Source organism: Herpailurus yagouaroundi, unplaced genomic scaffold (genome assembly GCF_014898765.1).
Source record: "Herpailurus yagouaroundi ecotype Mexico unplaced genomic scaffold, PumYag 206, whole genome shotgun sequence".
In the NCBI taxonomy this organism is placed as follows: domain Eukaryota; kingdom Metazoa; phylum Chordata; class Mammalia; order Carnivora; family Felidae; genus Herpailurus; species Herpailurus yagouaroundi.
In genome coordinates, this window is record NW_024412437.1 from 3749725 (window position 1) to 3762025 (window position 12301).

At 39.4% G+C, this 12301-nt stretch overlaps 1 protein-coding gene and 1 pseudogene across 10 annotated transcripts in view; one reads left to right on the forward strand and one right to left on the reverse strand.

Annotated features, from left to right (window-relative positions):
- The window catches only part of CEP112 (centrosomal protein 112), a 473818-nt gene that overhangs the window by 146402 nt on the left and 315115 nt on the right, over positions 1-12301 (forward strand). The gene's annotated exons all lie outside the window — the stretch shown is intronic.
- LOC121015395 (uncharacterized) lies at positions 6907-7007 on the reverse strand (annotated as a pseudogene).

The window sequence follows — 12301 nt, forward strand, 5'->3', positions numbered from 1 at the left end:
GTTTTATTTTTTATTTTATTTTATTTTTCATTGTGGTTGTAATTTGCATATCCCTAGTGACTAATGTTGAAAAACTTTTCATGTACTTTTTTTTTTTGCTATAAATATATCTCCTTTGGTGACTGTTCAAAATTTTAGCCTCCTTTTTTTTTTTTTTTTTTTTTAAACTGGGTTGGTTGTTTTCTTATTATTGAGTCTTGAAAATTCTTTGTATATATTGGATACAAGTCTTTTAACAGACGGTCTGCAAATGCTTTCTCCCAGTATGCGGCTTTCCTTTTTATTCTTTTCATGGTTTCTTTAAAAGAACTGGTGTTTTAAACTTTGATGAAGTCCATTGCATTTATTTGTTCTTTTATGGATTGTGCTTTTGAGGTCACATCTAAGAAATCTTTTCCTGGTCCCTGACCACAGTTCCAGGTTTTACATTTGGGATTTTGATCCATTTTTAAAGTTAATTTTGTATGTGCTGGGAAGTATGGATTAAAATTCTTTTTTCTCTTTCTTTCATAATACTGCGTCATTGTCCTTCTAATATGTGTAGAATCTGTAGTGATGAAACCTCTCTCACTCGTAATGTTAACTTGTATTGTCTCTTTTTCCCTGTCAGTCTGGCCAGAGGTTTATTAATTTTATTGATCATCTTGGACTTAGGTAATGTAGTCATTACTAAATGTAGTATTAGGTTATCCAATAATGAGCTATTCTTGCCTTCATGGCATAGATCCAGCTTAATTGTTGGTGATTTAAACATGTCACTGACTGTCTTCTCGCTTGTGCTGCTTCTACCATGAATCTGCTGCTCTCCTTACTTTTGTTTCTCTGGAACATTCTTTTTTCTGGCTGTTTTCAAGATTCTTTTTTTTTTTCTTTGTCACTGATTTTGGGAGAGATCGATTATGATGTGCCTTCATGTAGTTTTCTTTATCTCATGTTTGGAGTTCTTTGAGTTCTTGGATGTGTAGATTTATAATTTTAATTAAATTTGGAAAGCTTTTGGCCATGGTTTCTTCAAATATTTTTCTGTCCCTACCCCTCTCTTCCTTTAAAAACTCCAAACACACATGTATTAGGTTGCTGATAGTTGTCACTGATGCTTTGCTTCTTTTTTATTACTTTGTTTTTCTTCTTGTGCTTTGGTTTGGTGGGTTTCCGTTGCTAAGTCTTCAAGTTCACAGACCTTTTCTTTAGCAATGCCTGTAAATCCCATCTGTTTTATTCTTCATCTCACACACTGTAGTTTTTCTACAAAACTACCAAAATTCTGTCTCTAGTATTTTCAGTATGACAACATAATTCTCAGCCTCATCCCAGGCCCCTTTCTCTCTGTTGTTTGTATTGGTATCTTGACCCCTGTTCTCTTCCATGATTTAACCACAGTCATTGCCTTTCACACCTTCTCAGTTTGTTGCCCTTTATGCTGGGAGTGCCCTTTCCTGCATTTTCTTCTATCTAGTCCTCCACATCCTTCAGTTAGCTTCTTCTTTTTGATAGGAAAAAAAAAAAGATGTATGTACATTTGATGTGTACATTGAAGTGTAATTGACATACAGTTCAGTTAACTTTGACATCACTTTCTTTCATCCTAATTCCTAGGTAAGGTTTTTCACCCATTATATATAAACCCTTAGTACTCTATATTTCTGTTTTGATCATTGAATTGAATCCTCATTGTTCTTATTTGTATTAATTCGATGTCTTTTTTTCTTTGCTCTACTTAAAGCTCCCTTAGCACAGAAGCTGAGGTGGTAAATTCAGTGATGTCTGCTCAACATCTAGCAAGGTCCCTTGCAAATAATGGGTACTTAACATACTAACAATAAATGAATTAATGAATACCACATGGTAGCAGATTAACAGTGACTGAACTTCTTATTAAGCACATTTAAGAATATCACTGGAACCTTTGGAAAAATTTAGTATGAGGCAGGAGGGAATGGTCAGTGGAACATGGATGATATATGTTTATAAATAAAGACATATCTGAAAACTACCATAAATCCAGCTCATGTACTTTCATGGACTTATCAATAGCCTTTTATAATCAGTAAAAATGGTTGCATACTTTATTATGGCTGAAACAAAACTTTATCTTTAGAAATCTCTTACCAGATTCATCTTCCCCTTGAAATAAATAAGAATCTTCTGATGGAGATTTTCTCTTTTCAGGGAAAGTATGATGGTAAGGAGGAAAATAAAAGATATTTTATAATTATCAAATACAATATGTCTTTTACAGATACATCCACATTTTAATACATATAGTTACCAAAATATATATGTTACTCCTCTTAAACATTCTGAGTGATGGGGGCACCTGGGTGGCTCAGTCGGTTAAGCATCCAAATTTGGCTCAGGTCATGATCTTGTGGTTCATGAGTTCGAGCCCCGCATCGGGTTGTGTGCTAACAGCTCAGAGCCTGGAGCCTGCTTCAGATTCTGTGTCTCCCTCTCTCTCCACCTCTCCCCTGCTCACACACACACTCTCTCTCTCTCTCTCTAAAATAAAAATTAAAAAAAAAAATTAAAAAAAACATTGAGTGATGATCTTACCAAATGACGTGCCTTTTATGAAGCTTTTCTATTTTATCCTAGGCACAGATAATTATTCCTCTGGTCCTTGTTTGCTCAGAGTATTATGTTCATATTATTGTGTAGCTTTTGTGGCACTGGAAGTAGTATAGAGTTTGTCTTCTTTCCTATATTGCCTGCAAGGACAATGTGTTGGTTATTTTGTATTTCTAGCACCAAGCATAGATCCTGGCATAAAATAGGAGTTAAGTAAATGCTTGATAGATATTTTAACTTTCAAATGTTCTAAAAGTGATTTGGCATGAAAATATTAATGTTATGTGAAGGTAAATTATAGTGAAGACCTACTTGTCTTCAGGCTTAAAGAAATAGCGTGATGTCGTAAAACGACTTTGGACCTTAAGGTCAGGTGGGCTGGTTTAATTTCTCCTTCTGCCATTGACTATGTAAACTTGGACAAATCACTTAACTCTTCTAAACCTCCTTGTTTTCATTTGTGAAAAAAACTAAATGAGAACTTTTTTATCATTATAAAAATGGAAGGAAATAATACATGAACTGCTCTAAACTAACGAGCATAATAAACACTCAGTAAATTTTCACTCTTTTTCATCCTTTGTGAAGACATTAAAAATTAGGTTACACTATAAATGCTATAGCTTGTAGCAGGCTTCATCCACCAGAAGTACTGAGCAGTGGCTATCGTGATTTTAAAATTATTTCGTATAATTTAGAAATCATTTCTGATAAGCAGAAAACCTTCTCTCAATGATAAATATGATATTTATGTTTGGTAAATAACGAGAAAATTTGCCTGCTTAATGATGAATGTAAGTGAGAATATTTTCTTGCTACTTTGAAATATTGAACTGCCCAGGGACAAGGCATGGATGATGTTTTGAAGGAAATAAATATTTCAGCTTCACGTTTCAGCCTTTCTTCTGTATTCCTTTGATCTGGCTTTGGTTTACTTATTATTCTGCTTGAATGACTTCGCATTGCCTTCTTCCTCTCCCTAGTAACAAGAAGTGGTCCTGTACTTATTTCAATATATTTAGGCTTTGTCGTTTTATAGGATGAACGTGCCTTTCCTTATTATTTACTGATATACTCCTGCCTGTAAAGTAAGCTGGGTTGGTGTGTGTGTGTGTGTGTGTGTGTGTAACTTTGCATGTATGATGTATAATTTATATATGGAACTTTTAATCAGTACTTTCTTAAATATAAGAAACATTAAAACAAACATTAGATTTGAGATTTTTTGAAGCTTAAAGAGTTTAAAGATTTTAAAGGAATTTTTCTTCATTATACACTGTACTGTTTTTATCTTTAAGGATAACTTTCTCAGGGTTTTCTGTATTTTACCATAAATATTCCAGTTGCTTTTCTATTAGCAACTGGAGTTCCTGCAGTAGAGTTCTTTTAATTTATTTATAGGCCTATATTATAGGAAGAAGTTAGTTTAGCACATAATTATTATATAAAACTTTAAACTGCTTAAACATTTCATTACATTTACCTATATTGCTTAATTTTATACTTTACAGACAAATCTTCTGATCTCCTGAGATTTTTTTTTTTAATGTTTATTTTTTTTTTTAATTTTTTTTTCAACGTTTATTTATTTTTGGGACAAAGAGAGACAGAGCATGAACGGGGGAGGGGCAGAGAGAGAGGGAGACACAGAATCCGAAGCAGGCTCCAGGCTCTGAGCTGTCAGCACAGAGCCTGATGCAGGGGTCGAACTCACAAACCACGAGATCATGACCTGAGCCCAAGTCAGACGCTTAACCGACTGAGCCACCTAGGTACCTCAAGACATGTTTTAATTGAAAGGAACATGGTGAGCGTAGATAGGTTTTTTTTTTTTTTTCAACGTTTATTTATTTTTGGGACAGAGAGAGACAGAGCATGAACGGGGGAGGGGCAGAGAGAGAGGGAGACACAGAATCGGAAACAGGCTCCAGGCTCTGAGCCATCAGCCCAGAGCCTGACGCGGGGCTCGAACTCACGGACCGCGAGATCGTGACCTGGCTGAAGTCGGACGCTCAACCTACTGCGCCACCCAGGCGCCCCTTTAGTGTTTATTTTGGAGAGAGAGAGAGAGAGAGAGAGAGAGAGAGAGAGAGATAGCATGAGTGAGGGAGGGGCAGAGACAGAAGGAGACCGAGATTCCGAAGCAGGGTCCAGGCTCTGAGCTGTCAGCACAGAGCCTGATGGGGGGCTTGAACCCATGAGCAGCGAGATCATGACCTGAACCAAAGTTGGACGCTTAGCTGACTGAGCCACCAGGCACCCCTCTTTTCTTTTTTTAAAGTTTATTTATTTATTTTGAGAGAGAGAGAGAGAGTGAGCGCAAATAGGGGAGGGACAGAGAAAGGGAGAGAGTGAGCATCCAAGGGAGCTGACTGAGCCATCCAGGCGCCCCGAGATTGGTTTTCTTATAGACTCTCTCTGACTCTTTCCATTTGTCATATTCCTATAGACTTAGAATTTGTCACACAATATATATAATATTACACTACTATATGATTCTTTTTCTTGCATTTTTCCCCCTTAATCAGATTGTGGTTTCTCCAAGAGAGGATCCATTTTAAAAAAAATTTTTTTTAACCTTTATTTATTTTTGAGACAGAGAGAGACAGAGCATGAACGTGGGAGGATCAGAGAGGGGAGGCACAGAATCTGAAACAGGCTCCAGGCTCTGAGCTGTCAGCACAGAGCCCGATGCGGGGCTCGAACTCACAGCTGAAGTCGGCCACTTAACTGACTGAGCCACCCAGGTGCCCTGAGAGAGCATCCATTTTTATACTTCTAGGTTTTTTGCAGTATCTGACCTAGTAGATCTCAGAATTTGCTGCCAGGACTCTTGCCTCAGTTCTTAGAACATGACTAAGTTACTGAAAATACAGGCTAGGAGGTTGATGCCAGGATCAATTCTTTAGAATCATGACTCAAATCCTGTTGGTGTCAAGGAATTTGTAGACCTCATAGCCGAAATCCATGTTTTTAGGAGATTTTTGGATAGTTGAAGAGATTCCTCATTCTTATTCGTTACATGCTTCAAAACCAATCATGGTTCTTCAGGACTGGAGCCTGGTCCTGGGGTCACAGACTTCTGGGGAAGCATTGACTGTGAGTCTTGTTAGAAGAGAGTCCCATAGCACTTCTTTATCCTGTTACCAAACCCCTTTGGAGAATTTCTACTTGTACCAAGAGAAGCATCCCTAGCTGGTTTAGCACTGGAGTATCCTGGTTGCACGGAGCCTCGTTGTGTGTTTGCCTGTGGTCATCTCAATGCCATCCTATTTGAGGCAGGATTATGCTGAGAACTGCTGACTTTCTTCGTTCTACCTTTACCGTTGCTGCACGTAAGCCCACTTACCCCTAAAGGGCTTCTAAGAAGGTTGTTCTGATTCACCAGAGTAGGATGGAGATTCCGGCAGTAGAGACCGGTCTTACAGTCTCATCTCTTCCATTAACTGGCGTGGAATGAAATCTCCCTGAAGCCTCTCCTTCTGTTTCTCAAGACCCTATGTTCAAATATCTGTTATAATATTTAGTATTTGTATTTATTTTTTCCCTTTACTTAATGGAGTCTTCTTAAAAAGACAGGGTTCGTGGGGCGCTTGGGTGCTCAGTCAGTTAAGTGTCCGACTTTGGCTCAGGTCATGATCTCACAGTTCGTGGTTCGAGCCCCGCATTGGGCTCTGTGCTGACAGCTCAGCCTGGAGCCTGCTTCGGATTCTGTGTCTCCCTCTCTCTCTGCCTGTCCCCTGCTCATGCTCTGTCTCGCGCTCTCTCTCAAAAATAAACATTAAAAAAAAATTTTTTTTAAAAGACAGGGTTCTTATATAGCTTTGTTCCTTAGTATAAGTTAATGGTAAACACGTAGGTCTTAGGCAATTTTTGAAGAATGAGTTAAGAAAAGGTTGGATGAACTTGTTGTAAACTCAAAATATGATGTTCTTTTAGGAGGAAAAAAAATGGAAAAAATCTTCTCAGGTTTGCTATGGCCATTTTAGACATAATTTTGTTTTCCTTAGAAATACTCTTTGTAGGGGCACATGGGTGGGTCCGTTGGTTAATCGAGCCCTGTGTTGGGTTCCACGTTGGGTTTGGAGCCTTCTTGGGATTCGCTTGCTCTCTCTCTCTCTCTCTTTTTCTCTCTGTCTCTGTCTCTCTCTTTCTGTGCCCCTCCCCTGCTCACACACACATGCATACGTGTTCTCTCTGTCCCTCTCAAAATAAATAAATAAACTCAAAAAATATTCTTTTTATCTTCCAATATATTAGGAAAGATGTATTTGTGTTTGTTTTTCAGGCTTCAGTGGTTATATGATTATCTTCTACATGGTCTACTCTGTGACTTGGGAAAGCACTTTGTGTATTTTTTGTGTCATCCTTGTGTTGGGGCCACGCTAACCTTCTCTATATCGTTCCCACTTTGGTATATGTGTTGCTGAAGCGAGTGCTGTCCCTGTGTAGTTGAACTGGATTAGCACCACGCACACCCACACTGTGTTTCAAACCCGTGATGTATGTCTTTGCTGTGAGCAGTGCAGAAATGCTTGGCAGCGACATTTCCTTATGGGGCCTTAAAACTTGTCCATAAGAAGTCACCTTAGCTGTGAATTGGCATTCTCCTTCAGTATTTCAAAATCGCTAGGGTGCCCTGGGGTTTTCCACAGCCGCTCATTCCACGTTAGCCATCACATGCTCCTTTTCTTTGCCTGTTTCTGGTCTTATGAACTTGCCTTCAAGAAACTAACACTTTCTTTGGTCACTTCTTTCTTTGCAAGTCTTAGCAGTCATTTGTTGAGCTCCAGAAATTTTAATTCAGAACCGTGCTGATTCTTTGCACGTCATTGACCGCGCTCAGAATTTGCATATTTGGGGGGATGCATCTTGGTGAAGGAGAATATCTGGAACTAATTGAATAGTCTTTGGGCAGTTTTACCCTGGGTCCTATCTCATCTAGATTTGCCACTATTAGGTGTAAATATGCCCTTTGGGAAGAAATAATTTGGCTTTTTTTGGTGATTTTTAATTTTTTTATTATTTTCTTTAATGTTTATTTTTGAGAGAGAGAGCGAGCATGAGCGAGGGAGGGGTAGAGAGAGAGGGAGACACAGAATCTGAAGCAGAGCCCAATGCGGGGCTCAAACTCATGAACCATGAGATCATGACCTGAGCCCAAGTTGGACACTTAACTGACTGAGCCACCCGGGCATCCCTTTTGATCATTTTTTAAACGTGGTGACATTACCTAGAAGGAGTCAAGTAAGAACAAAAATGAAAACTTTAAATGCTTAAAGACTGAAACAAAATTTAGCCTATGGATTTTTTCTTTGCCTGATTTAACTTTTAAAATTTGTTGTATTCCCAACTTATTTGTTTACCCATATAGCATTAAGGCAATTATAAATATTACATATTAAGTTCCTCAGACAGCCCTTGATACGTTCTAAATTTTGAATATATACTAGTTTTGTTTGTTGTTATTGTTTTCTGTCACTGCTATACCACAAACATGGCGTCTTAAAACAATTCAAATTTATTATTTTATGGTTTGGGAGATCGGAAGTCCAAAAGGAGACTTAGGGCCTAAGATCAAGGTGTCATCAGGTCTGGTTTTGCAGGGAGGTTTCAGGGAAGACTCTGTTCTTGGTTTTTCTATCTTCTGGAGGCTGTCTTCATTCTTTGGTTTGTGACCCTGAGTCATATTGTCTTTTCTCCATTGCTTCCTCTCTCATATTGTCTTGTTTGTCCTTTGACCTTCTTGCTTCCCTCTTACAAAGACCTTGTGATTACATTTGAGGCCTAACTAGGTAATCTGGGATGATCACCCCATCTCAGATATTTAACTTAGTCACATCTCAAAGTCTCTTTTGCTATATAAGGTAGCGTATCTACAGTTCCAGGGATTAAAATATGAACATCTTTGAGGAACCATTATTCAGCCTACCGCCTCAGTACCGTTTCAGACTTAATCAGTTGATATACTCTGTTGGATACTAGAGTTGGTATCACTGAGAGGAGAAGTGACTTTCAACTCCCTCTAAAAACATATCCCCCGTAATTTTCCATCCATACCTCATAGAGCTAATTGATGAAAGGTAAGAACAAGGAGTCTAATTTTCCCAGGCATCATAAGATGTGGATGCATCATAGTCAAAGCATAATGGTGTGATGTTACCTCTTAAATGGGCTCATTCCTCCCCACCCCCACCAGCTTTGTTGAGATATAATTGGCATATAACATGGTGAAGCTGACAAGGTGTACAACGTAATGATTCGTTATATGTATTTACTGCAATCCAATTCCCACAATAAAGTTAGTTAACACAGGTAGCACCTCACATAATTAAAATTTTTTTTTGAGATGACAATTTCTTGCTATTTACTCTCTCAGCAATTTTCAAACATAGATACAGTACAAAAACACACGCAAACATTCTATTGCGTGTGAATATCCGGTTTTCCCAACACCCTATATTGAAGAGACTGTCATTTCCCCATTGAGTAGTCTTGGCTTTCTTGTCAAATACTAGTTGGCTGTACATGCATGGGTTTGTTTCTGGGCTTTTAATTCTGTTCTACTGGTCTGTTTTTTGTTTGTTGGTTGGTTTGGGGGTTTGTTTTGTTTTTGTTTTCTTGTTTTTTTAAATGGCAGTATCATACTGCTTTGATTACTATAGTGGGATTTCTGGGAAGCATCCTGCAGTACTGGAGGACCTGGATGTCCATCATGAACTCCCCCTTTTCCACTGGAGAAACCAGGGTGGCCCTGTTGGTGTAGTGTCATGCTGGCCTGAGGTGGGTAGGTGACGATGCAGAGTGTAGACACTCCTCTTACCTTTCTAATGTAATCCTTCCCAGTCTCTGTGGTCCAATGCGGGTGCTTCATTCACACCCTTGGGTGTGGGATTCTCACATTGATATGTTGTCTATGGATAGTTGCTAGTTGGTCTTTTGGTGAGGGGCACTGAAGGTGGGGATGATTTATGTCACTGTCTTGATGATGTCACTTTAAGTGGGCTCTTGGATATACTGTATTTGAAGTGAAGCCTTCTGTGTGCCAGAGCTGAACAGAAGTTTGATGTAGAGCTAAGCATCAGAGTCCCCAAACAGAAAGTAGACTGTACCTTATCAACGCACGTGCAGTGGGCTGATCGGTGATGCCCCCCAAAAGGTATGTCCGTATCCTAACCCTCAGAACTTGTGAATGTTCTTATTTGAAAAGAGGATCTCTGCTGATGTACCTGAGTTAAAGATCTGGAGGTGAGGTTATCCAGGTGGGTCCTAAAAACAGTCATGAGTATCTTTTTAAATAAAGAGAAACAGTGGAGAAGGGACACCGAGGAGAAGGTGATGCGAAGATAGATCAGAGAGAGACACCGTCACAAGCCAAGGAATGCCAGCAGTCTCCAGAAGCTGCAAGTGCCAAGGAATGGGTTCTCCCCTAGAGCCTCCAGAGGGAGTATAGCTCCACTGACTCCTTGACTTTAGACTTTTGGCCTCCAGAACTGAGAGAGAATAAACTCCTGTTGTTTTAAAATACTCAGTGTTTAGTAATTTGTTACAGCAGCTGCAGGAAACTAATACACCAAGCTACTTTCATATGTAGCTGCATGGACTTCATTACTGAATTACCTCTATCTGCCCTACATCACGTCCTTAATGCTGAGAATCTCACCAGTCACCCTTTCATTCTGTGCAACAAGAACTTTTTAGCTACCACGATTCTCTCATTCACGTATGAACTATTCTTCCAGTTGATATTTTGGATAGCATTCAGTTTGTCTTCTGTAGTTTGTCTTTTTAAGACATAACTACTTCTCTTCCTTTCATATCTGAATTTACTCTTCCTCTGCTGCCTTTCAAAGGCCATTTGATGAACCAAAGAAACAACTTGTGGTGTCTTTCATTCCAACTCGGTAATCACAAAATATTCCTTCCTCAACACTGAAAAATCTATACATGTTAAGTACAATTAGCCTGCAGAGTATACTGTCTTAATTAACTGTAATTATCAGTTTGGCCCCTTAATAGTTTTACTTTCTCTTTAACATTTTCCATTAGAAACCTATATCTAGTTGGGAAGATATGTGCCAAAACTCTTAAACTGCAAGGAGCTATTAATATAAGCATATCACCACCACCATCATCATCATCATCATCATCATCATCATCATCATCATCATCAATTTAGGGTTATCTGGGTCTTCTCTCTCCAGGTCAAAAACACCTATAAGACACACACTGTAAGAACAAGCAAATTCCTGGTGGTGGAGTCGTTATAGTCATTTATAAGCAGTGCATGGTGTTGGATTCTCAAAGAAGTTGGATGGTAATTGCTTTTTTGGGTCATTCTCCACTAACAGTGACCAAAACCTTGTTTGCAAATCGGACACCCAGAAAGCAAATGAAACCTAAGGCTTCTTTCACTCCATGAAATTTGATAAAGAACAAGTGGTTCTCAACCAGGCATGGTTTTGCCCCTCCAGGGCCTATCTGGCACATCTGTAGACATTTTTGGGTTGTCAGAATTGGGGGGCGGGGGACATTGTCACTGGGATCTAGTGAGTAGAGGCCAGGGATGCTGCTAAATGTATCCCAAGGCATAGGACAGGTCCTTACAACAAAGAATTATCTGACCACGTGTGTCAGTAGTGCTGAGGTTGAGGAATTTTTTTATGTTCCATGGTTTGCTCTGGTTCTATCTAGATGAAATAATGTAGGCTTATGAAACAAATATTGAATTATTCTCTGCATATGGCATTCTCAAGGTATCTAACATAAATATGAAGAAGACAGTTGTGTCCCCACATCGTCCATTCCCCGAGCCTCAATGAGATTTCATTATCCTAGAAAAGACAAATGTATAAATTAACAACTGTGATAGTGTATATAAAATGCTACAGTGGCAGTATATAAAAAGTGCTGACAAGGACAAAAGAAATAGCAACTCTGCCCAAAAACTTGGCACTTGAACCCCTACGGAATAAGTGGTAACCTACCAGTCAAAACAACAAAGAAGGGAGGTTCCAGTTTATATTATGGCAAGTAAGCTCCTATCAGACCAATTCTCCCACAAATATAAGCTGTGAACAAAGTATAAAATACAACTACCGGATGGCCTTGGAGAACAGATAAATATGAAGAGTGGTAGAAAGGAGGACATACTTGGAAGAAAGAAAGGGAATTTCACATCTTTATAGCATTCATTTTCCCACATTTGGTGCCACGTGGGACGGCTGGAATTTGGGTCGATCACTGTGGTCTTTAAAAGAAATTTATTTTAAACGTTTATTCATTTTTTGATAGAGAGGGACAGAGCACGAGTGGGGGAGGGGCAGAGAGAGAGGGAGACCCAGAATCCAAAGCAGGCTCCAGGCTCTGAGCTGTTGGCACAGAGCCCGACACGGGGCTCGAACCCACGGACTGTGAGATCATGACCTGAGCCGAAGTCGGACGCCCAACCGACTGAGCCACCCAGGCGCCCCGATAACTGTGGTCTTAGCGCTTAGAGAACCAGGTGAAAGATCAGGGCAGCCAGTGACAAACTCAGATGGAGGGACACCCAGGAAATAAAGTGAGAGAGCAGGGAAGGGCCCCAAATTCTTTGTGTGATCTTGGTCCACCCATATTTCTGGCTGATCTGTGAAACATGCATGGTTGGAGAAGATTCTAAACAGCTTAGGTAAAACTCAAAGAGCCGAACTTTTATATATGAACTTTTGTCTTCTGCAGAGGAGACAGAATT